Here is a 10,363-nt window from a genome sequence, read left to right on the forward strand (position 1 = left end):
GTATCTCTTCCACAATGTTGAAGAATGAAAATAAAGCAGCCATCTATACCTACATCTTTAATGATTAATAGTGTAGTTGTCATATTCCTATCCGTTTTTTGTTTAAAATAATAGTCTTATGCGATTGTACGAGATGCCTGTCTGCTTCAGGCTTTAGAATAGGAGATTTTAAATATTCATTTTACCTACCAATCCGTAGATGAGAGTCATCTGACTAGCTGAGCCACTGTGGGAATACTTAATATCTGTACTGCAACTTACTCAAACCATGCGTGAATTATATTCAGGCAATATTTAGCTGACAACCTTCTGAGACCCAAGACATTGTTAGCGAGCTGATTTTTGCGAAAATCACAAATTATGCTTAAAATATGCACATAATTGATACTCTGAATTAATTTTCATCTTGCTACCTCTCACAGTCAAGGAAAAGAGTGTCCATTATATTGGACATCGGGTTTATATGCCCGATTTCTGCCAATGAACTTAAACATTTTATTATCCTACTCTATTCGCAAGAAAATTGCATAACACAACATTAAGTGAAATAGTAATACATTTTCAAGACAGTTTTCATCTGAAACTCAGTGGAATTCAGCAAAGCAGTTGTTTTGCAGTGTGAGGCAAAAGTATTTTCACCCGCTGTGCACATGACCTTAGTCTTCTGACGACACTCTGGATTCTTGCAGTGCATATTGTTCTTCACATCTGCCATGACAAGCAACTTCTTCTGCTTCCTTCCCGCTGGTGTCGACCGTTCACGCTCCCTTCCTTTCCTTTTTGGCGTGCAACCTCCATATCTTCATATGATCTTTCATCTTCTTTGCTTAGGAGATTCTCAGCTATCGCCATCTTGAAATCGTGGAACTGCATGATGTTTCCCTTTGTTCACATACTCATTCGATCAAGCCGGTATTGCACCCAGGTATTTGCGATGGCTAAGTCAACGAAGTGAAGAATTGTCCTAACTGTCCATTCTCTGCCCTTCGTACTCATTCTGTAGTAACTGATAATCCTGTTAATTTATTCAATTCCACCCATACTGAAATTATACTTGTTGACAATTTTAGGTCGAAAAACCAGAAGGTTCTTCTTTTACTCCTTTGACCCTCTTCTGCAACTGTCCTTTTGATGTACACCCAGTTTGCTTTAGACCATCAGTACAGGTTACTGATCAAACCACTTTACAATGCATAACTTGTTGTCCTGGCGAACAGATTGATCAGATGTTCGACGTCCTGATCTACTGAGCACCTTATCATCTGTCAAATGAACGGATGCTGGAATTCTGGATGTCATTATGGTTCTGGAACTGTGAATCTGTTTTTCGCACATCTCCAATAGTGTCGGTGATGTGAAGTAGCGGTCAAAATACATGTGTATATAGCGGTAACGTTTCGTACAATCGTAGAACAGCTGAACCTCCAATATCTAGTCCAGCTTTCTGCCCGGATGATTGAGGGAAATTACCTTTGCCCTGGTAAACTTCAAAATCCAGCACTAAGCCAGAAGCAGAAGCCAATACAAAATTTTTCAACCCTCAGGGTTTGGTTTTCCCCTTAAGAATTGTTTAACCGGGCAAACTCCAGTGAGTGGAATAATCTGTTCCTTAATTGCGACATCAGGTTTTTTGTGGAAGATTCAAACAGCCTTTCAGAACTCTACATCGGTAATCAGCCTATTTTTACGGGGTTTATCAGCCTTTCCTTGCTACTCAGAGACACTATTATCATTCTCAACCTTAAGGTTATTTCTAATGACGAAATTATTATTATTATTATTATTATTATTATTATTATTATTATTATTATTATTATTATTATTATTATTATTATTATTGTATGTATGTATGTATGTATGTATGTATGTATGTATGTATGTATGTATGTATGTATTAATGAACAAAACAGGCGTTCAGCCCCGAATACTTGTTCACAATAATAAATAAATAAATAATAAGATTAATAACGTAGTCCAACCTAAGCCACCCCTCTCCACCATATACAAAATAAAATAAAATGAAATTAACAATAACGCCCCGGTTCTATACCAGAACCAACTCCATCTACACCAGTTCAGAACAGCCTGGTCAATGTTTACATTCTACTGCTGGTGTTACAACTTCCTGCTTGTTATCACTCACACGTACGCAACCTTCTTGCTTCAGCATTTTCATCACCTCTATTGTTCCCTGACCTACTCCAGAATAAGCTACCACAGCAACATTACCAGATTGCATTCCAAACCAGCCATAACACTAACATTGCTTTCAATCTTTCAGATTCCACCTCCTATAGTAAAAGGCTAAATAATAACAACAATATTCCGTCATTGCATTCCAATCCATCATACCACAGCTTTTACCAATCCGCGTTAACATTGCTTCCTTTCATTTCATTCCGCCATAACACTCCATAATAACAAATACCAATCACTCATATACCAACACCTCTCCAACATCATATCTCTTCCTCCTCTCCATACAAACAAACCAAAATTTACAAAATGATAATAAACTCACCTCTCTCCAGCTCCAAAAAATTAAATACTCGTACCAGACACCAATACAATAATACCACCTCCCAACTCCCACGAAATCAGCCGTAAATAAACCATCTCAATACCAAACCATACATCACCTAATCATAAATACTAAGCCTTCAATACTTCCAACACCACATTTCAGCAATACAACACCAACTCCACATTATATACCACCTCTACCTATATCACCACTTCTCCCACACCACATTCCAACGATATAACACTTCACCACATTTACCACCACTCCTCCAACTCCAAATATCAACAATAAATATACCACTTCTGCATTACCTCATTTCAGCCTTCACAAATAAATACCATCATAACCTAATAAACAACACCAACTCCACATCATATACCACCTCTACTTATATCACCACTTCTCTCACACCACATTCCAACGATATAACACTTCAACCCTATAACATATCATAACACTTCATAACACTTCATAAATTAATCATAACATATTATTATTATTATTATTATTATTATTATTATTATTATTATTATTAAAGCGTCTTTATTGTGGCGAAGTTAGGGCTCCCGGCCCTTTCTTACACTTAACCACTTCATGTATATACAATGTATATTTTACATAAAATTTAAACATATGAAATCTTTACAACCTAAAGTATAACTAAAGCAACTAAAGTATCACTAACTAAACTAAGGTGAGTAAAGTATAACTAAATTATATACATGAACACATTCCAATAAACAACCATATTCACTCTCATTCATGCATCCCATGCACACTCAAGAAAGACTGGAAGTGGTTAAAAATGACGCTGGCAAAGGATTTTAAATTTTGTCTTAGATTTAGCTTCCCTGATGTCATTGGGGAGTTCATTCCACCAGCTCGTGGCGGTGATAGTGAACGATCTGTTGTAGGTTGTGGTTCGATGCACAGGAATTTCTAGCGTACAGCCTGACCGGGTATTGAACAGGTGCAGGGAACTAAGGTAGCGAAATCTGGTGGATAGGTAAGGAGGAGTGTTTTCAGGAAGCACTTGATACACCAAAGTAGTTGCGTGGAGTCTACGTCTGTCATTTAGTCGTAATCAAGATAATTGTGTATAGAATGGGGATACATGGGCGTATGGTTGTATGTCGAATGCATACCTGATGCATGCATTTTGCGCACGTTGCAGTCTCATGCTTTGCTCGTTATTGATATCAATAAAAACTGTATCACAGTATTTCGAGAATTGGAAACAAGAGTGATTGAATGAGCTTTATTTTCAAGGACCGAGGAAATATATTTTTAAACCGCTTCAGAGGATGCAGGCTTTGATATACCTTTTGGCACACTTTCATCACATGTTGCGACCAGTTCAGTGTTTCGCTTATAGCCACACCAAGATTCATAACTGTTTCACAAAATGGAATAATGGTATTGTTTAGTGCTACAGGAGGAATTTCATATTGTTTTAAGACGTGTAAGTTTTTTGAAGTACCAATGATTATTGCTTGCGTTTTAAGAGGATTAATTTTGAGATTGTTACTCAATGCAAAATTACTTATGAGACTTAAATCAGCATTAACTTTTTCTACAGCACTCTGAATTTTATCAGTTCTTTAGTGGTAGTAGATCTGCAGATCACCAGCATAAAGATGATACATGCAATGTGTAATCGATATGGCAACATCGTGTAAGTAAATTGCAAACAGCAATGGTCCAAGTACAGACCCTTGGGGGACACCGAGGGGTTTGTTAAGCCACTCATGTCTGCTATTATTTACTTTGACACACTGACGGCGATTTTTGAGGTACGAACTGAAAACGTTTATTGCCGTCTTGCTGAAATTTAATGAATCCAATTTTGAAAGTAGCAGTTGAGGAACAACAGTATCAAGAGCACTAGAAAAATCAAGTAGAACCAGTACAGTCACTTGTCGAGTGTCCATTGCCTGACGGATATCATCAGTTACTTTCAGTAGGGCAGTCGTTGTGCTGTGTCCTTTCTTGAAACCAGATTGGTAAGGGTCAAGCAGTGAGAAGTTAGTCAAGTAAGTGAGGACTTGTTCGTGTACCAAGCGTTCTAGTACTTTGGAAAGGGGTGGGAGAATGGATATAGGGCGATAATCTGATGGTAAACTAGGATAATTCTTCTTAGGAATAGGAATGACTATACCGTGCTTCCACACAGTTGGGAATACTCCCTGCACGAAGCAATGATTAAATATATGCGTCAGAATAGGTAATATGGCACCAATAATATTTTTTATGAAAGATAATGGTATGTCGTCATTACCCGGAGCATCAGACTTGAGGGAGTAAATTACACGCTTCACATCGTTCGCCCAAACTTTTTTGAAAGTGAATTTTACTTGATTTACTCGGGAATGAGCATTTATGGCGTTAATATCATCATCAGTTATGTCATCAACTGGTTGATGATGATGAGTATTATTATTATTATTATCATTATTAGGATAGTTAGCATCATAGTCATTATTGTCAGTAATATCATTATTAGTGTATGCTGCTTTCGTAAAATGAGAATTTAGATCATCAAGTGGTATACTGGGTGTCTGCATGGTCAGGCTGCGACCTATACCCATCTGATGCAAATGTTTCCATATTAGTGCTGAGTTTCGTCTGTTTGTTATCTCTTGAATATATTTATACTTGCTTTTACGAATTAATTTCTTAACTTGATTTCGAAGAATACGGTAATTTTCGAAATCACTAGTGCTTTCAGTTCGCCTGTTTCTAGAGATTTTATCAGCGATAGCAGAAACGCGAGTAGTTTTGGTCCAATACATGCGTGTCGTAAGGTAACGAGGGCACGACATCAGTACTGAAGCTCCTATGAAAACATTTATTTCTTGCAGTGTCAGTGTTAGAGGCTTCCCCTTGATTTCAAGATACTTCATGCTGCTAAATTCACACATTTCTATAAATTCTTTCTATAAAATCTTCATCTACATAGTCATTAATTTTCCAGTTTTCTCTCAGCGCTGAAGTGTCTAGCAAAACGGGATCAGGTATGTTAAGCCCTTCAAAGCTGTAACAAAGGAATGCCGAGATAATACACGTGGTATGGGAGAGACCAAGGTTAAGAAAAATAAAAATAAGTTCCAAATACACCAAACAATCTTGATGAAATGCAATAGAAATACAATCATACACACCTTTTCCTTTTCCTCCAGAATTTCCGTCTGATGCGTGGCCAGTTATCTTGCCTCATCTCCATGAATGTATATCAGAACCCACAGCATCGCTGTCATCATCACTATCATCCTCATCATGTTTGAACAAAGCAGGAGTAATGTCATTTTCATTGATTCGAGAAGCGACATCAAAATTCTGATTTTCACCATCATCAGTTTCGTCATCATTACTAATGTCTAGATGTGAAGTATCACCATTCACTAAAGCTTCCAGTGTTTCACTTGTACCAATGTGGTCTTTTTTCTCTGTATGAATTAGATGATTTGGAAATAATTAAGAAAGTATAGATGTAAATAAATAATTTGTTGTATGATTACAAATAGGGAGACTTCAAGAAGCATTAGTCATTTGCAGGTTATGTCAAGACCTAAATAGAACGGAGTGTCCACTACGATGGACAGCAAAACATTACACCTATTATCAAAAGAGAGAGTCACTTCTTAGCTTTTTTATACTTACAGAAGATAATCCAGACAATTATTTTAAATAATGAATTGATGAAACATGAGTTTATGTACTGACTCAGTAATATTTTCAGATATAAATTAAGGTACTCACCAGGCATGGTCAACGTACTCCGAAGGACAGCTATTCTGAGCGAGATTAAACAGCAGTACATATTTCTCGCGTGCAGAACTCAGCACGTGACTGTCCACTACAACGGGCGTTGGTACTTGATGCCACAAAACCAGTATCTAGGTTACTGCGATGCAAAACCGTGATGTCCATTAGAATGGACATTGGGTCTCAGGGTGATATATCTGTACTGCAACTTACTCAAACCGTATGTGAATAATATTCAGGCGATATTTTGCTCACATAGCCATATTAGTGGATGCTTTGTCCATGTTAAAGCGGATATCAGATATCCCACATATATAAAACTGTCATAGAATTATTGTAACGTACTGATTTAACCCATGTTAATGACGATTGTCACCGCATTTACCGCGTATATTTTGTAGAGTGGGCATGATTATTAATGTATCTTTATCTAACGTCGATCGAGCCACTCATCACCCTTATAGGTACCCCATTTTGGGGTACATTGGCTCATATCCATCACCCATCGGGGCTTTACCGTATATTGAAACACTTGCTTATTTTTATAAGACTAAATGTTTTCTCTCGTTGTTCATGAAACATATAACGCATATTTGCTTGAAAATCATCCCGAATGGGCCCCTTTGGCGAATTTAGCAACACGATGCTAGCTAGCACCTTAATATACTGCCGGACTCAGCTACCAAATTGAACTCAGAATGTTAGCTCTCAACCACCTAAGATATTCAGATTAACAGAAATTTTAGTCATAATTATAGACTTTCAACCAAATAGGTTACAAGCATAATAGTGGAAACTTTCTCGAAAATGCGTAGCTTTCCGATGAGACAGGGCCACTAACGCTATCCAGCAGCTTGCGGTTGTAACTACTTTGAGTTTTTGTCTTCTTCTGTTAGCTGCTATGCCATCAGATCTCAAATTTTTCCTTGATAAGAAAATGTATTGCTTTTAAATTTTAGAGGAATGATGGAACGAACACGTTTTTAAGTACATAATATTTGATCTGGGGTTATAACATTTTATTAGTCACGAGGTAAGGCATGAAAACTGACATACCGTTTTAGGCCTACTTTTTATATAAGGCATGAATAGTGACAAGTATATCCATTCAAAAATGGTTTAGCCTACTGAACGTATGTTACTTTCTGCAATTTTAAATTTAGACGTTAAAAATACGGTAACAATACACATAGAAATATAAGTCATGCGACGTTAATCCCGTTTCATAATAGAGGGTCAGTGATGAGGTAAGATGAAATTTTATCGCATGTTTTACGGTCGGGTGCACTCCCTGACACCGTGCTCAATTAATGGGCTAATGAAGATGGAATAAATGATCGTGAATTAAATTGGGTAATGAGGTGGAAGGTATCGGCTGTGGCCTAAGGATAGAAATGTCCCGGCATTTGCCTGGAAGTGAAAACGGGAAACCACAGAAAACAATTCTGAGAAAGGCCAATGATCGGGTTTGAAACAAGACGTCTCCCCAATGTAGAGCATTGCTCCATAGTCGTAGCACTTTAATACGTGCGGCTACACTTGCTCGGTAGAAGCTAGAGGTCTGCATTATCTCCGATTTTTACCGGCGAGTACCGCTCGCCTCTCTGGCTCTCGGCAGTATGCGGCCGAGCGTCCTGTGCAGCCGGTTGCGGGCTACCGATCATCAGCGACTGGCCGAGCGCGCCAAACGCTCGGTCGGTCGCCAGTAACCAGCGGGCTCAGTGCTAGCCAGCCAGCGAGCTGCGCTTCGCCGGACTCGAGATCATAGGCCACTACTTTACATTAATCCTCACCTATTTCTTTTACAAATGTAACCTAAATATTACAGTTGTATATGTTACATTTGAAGTGTGTTAATATGTTGCAGACTATTGGATTTTCGTCTTTGAGGTGATAATGTATCTAATAATTGTAACGTTATGAACTGTAATGACTTCATATAGTATTTTGTTCCGTTCGCTAGATAAACGGGGACACAGTAATAGTGGGTTATGTGTAGCCTATCTCCAGACTCGGCCACATATACACTGTACTAAAATCAAATGCAGGGTCAAGAAGAAATGCCGGATTGTTTTTAAACAAATACTCATCAATTTTCTTTTTACAAGCGTTAATTTACAAACAAAGTGAAAGTGGTACTGTAAATGAAGTTATATGTGAATCATAAATATACAATTCGTTTTTCGTCATTGGTGCTGCCTGATGCACAGGATTCATTTGTGTTCCTGGAGCTACTTCTAGAGCTGGCGGTTTGCACTTCTTCCTGTGAAGTAAATGAAAGTAGAATCAAACATTCATAGCGTTTGAGGAATGTTTCCTTTCTTGTGATTACGTGGTATGTTCAGAATACTTACGAAATTGTCATGGATCAATAAGAGATCATCCACCTTATGATTCCAAGCACGATCTTTTGCTAGACAGCAGGTGACCGGCTTGGCTAAAATTTCTCTCGCTGGAAACACTAGTGGCATGAATGCAGAGATCTCTTCTACTACTACCGACAGCCTTGGAAATAACTCCGCATGCGTTTTCCACCACTTCAAAATGTGGCATTCGGCACAGCTACAGTCAGATTTGGAGAGCGAAAGGTACCTGTCGATCCATTAGTAGTATTTGTGTGTCCATCTTCGTCGTCCTCATCCGAACTCCAGTCCACCTTGGACTTTTTCATGGGAAGAACTTGGTCACTGTTTGCTTGAATGGGCTCTAAAAATGAACAAAACATCCGTAATGCATTCATGTCACCTTTAAATATGTATAAAAGTATGTATATTTCCAGTGATTTCCTATATATTGTGACATTTTGGTCTACTGTGATCGGCCGTGAATTTTATAAGACCGGACTGTACCCCAGGTGTCTCGCGCGGTGTGCCGACAGAGAAACACAAAGGGATGATTTTTTTTTCAAATAAATGGTGTAACCTGCTGAGGAGTGAAAGACCATGTTATTACCACGAGAGAAGACGAGAAAAATTTTAATACAGCCGAACCTTTCACCCACGACAAGTATTACATTTAAAATCTTTCGTCAGATTAACACGTCAGATCCGACATCCTAATAGTCACTCTCCAACAAGTATGCATAAAACCGTGATACCATACTTCAGGAAGGCACGAATAGTAATAATTGAAAATTAAGTTAATTAGGAAATTAATTATATAATTATTTAACAAGAAATTAACGGACATCTCAATTACAACGCCGAGGAATTCAGGATGTCAGTTGAACCACGAGGTGTGACGTCAGAGCTCGGAACATCGGTGGCAAGCTAGTACTGGAATATTGGCAGTCATTCTCTCAAGTCTGTTTCGCTGCTGTTCTCTGCTGGCTGGGTGATTGCTCGGGAAGCTACTACAGAAGATCTCGTACAAGCCTGGACAGCTGTTATTCGCTCTACGAGGGGAGCCGTGTTATTTCAGTGCGGCTTTAACAGTTCATTTCAACATCCTCACAGACGTCAATAGTGTTAGGAAAGAAGGCACGTATCATCCTTTGCTAATTGTGAAACCACGAGTTCGATGCATTTGTGTTAATATTTATGTGAAAGTTTCAGCGTACTACAAGTAATACGAGTTCGATACCGGCCAAGGACATGGAAGCCTGCAGTGTGAAGTTTGTGTGCCTTGGAGACATCACTTGGATCATGATGCAGCACTAATAACCCAGAACCGACGCCAACGACGTCCTAATGCCTTGAATCCTGTCTAGAAGAACACCATGGTCATCAAGACATCCAAGTTAAGTCGACATTTCATTTATACTGGGTATTATCTGTTCTATGTAGCTGTAGTATGTAGTTAACTTTCTTCTTGAAGGGATTATTAATTGTACAGTAGTTTGAGTAGCTTTTTGATATCTTTACCATGTTAGTGTCTGGCGTTATTCGATGTTGGAGTTGCGGTTTCACTTACTACGTGATTTTTAAGGTGGATGATGACAGGGTGTCAACATCATCGGCCATGCGGGTTTCAAATAGTAATGTCATCGGACATGTATCTGATTTAAATATCAGCCATCTACTAATCTTTAAGGAATTTTACATTTCTATTCGGTTACTATGATATTGAGGATTG

Source organism: Anabrus simplex, chromosome 5, assembly GCF_040414725.1.
Source record: "Anabrus simplex isolate iqAnaSimp1 chromosome 5, ASM4041472v1, whole genome shotgun sequence".
NCBI classification, from domain to species: domain Eukaryota; kingdom Metazoa; phylum Arthropoda; class Insecta; order Orthoptera; family Tettigoniidae; genus Anabrus; species Anabrus simplex.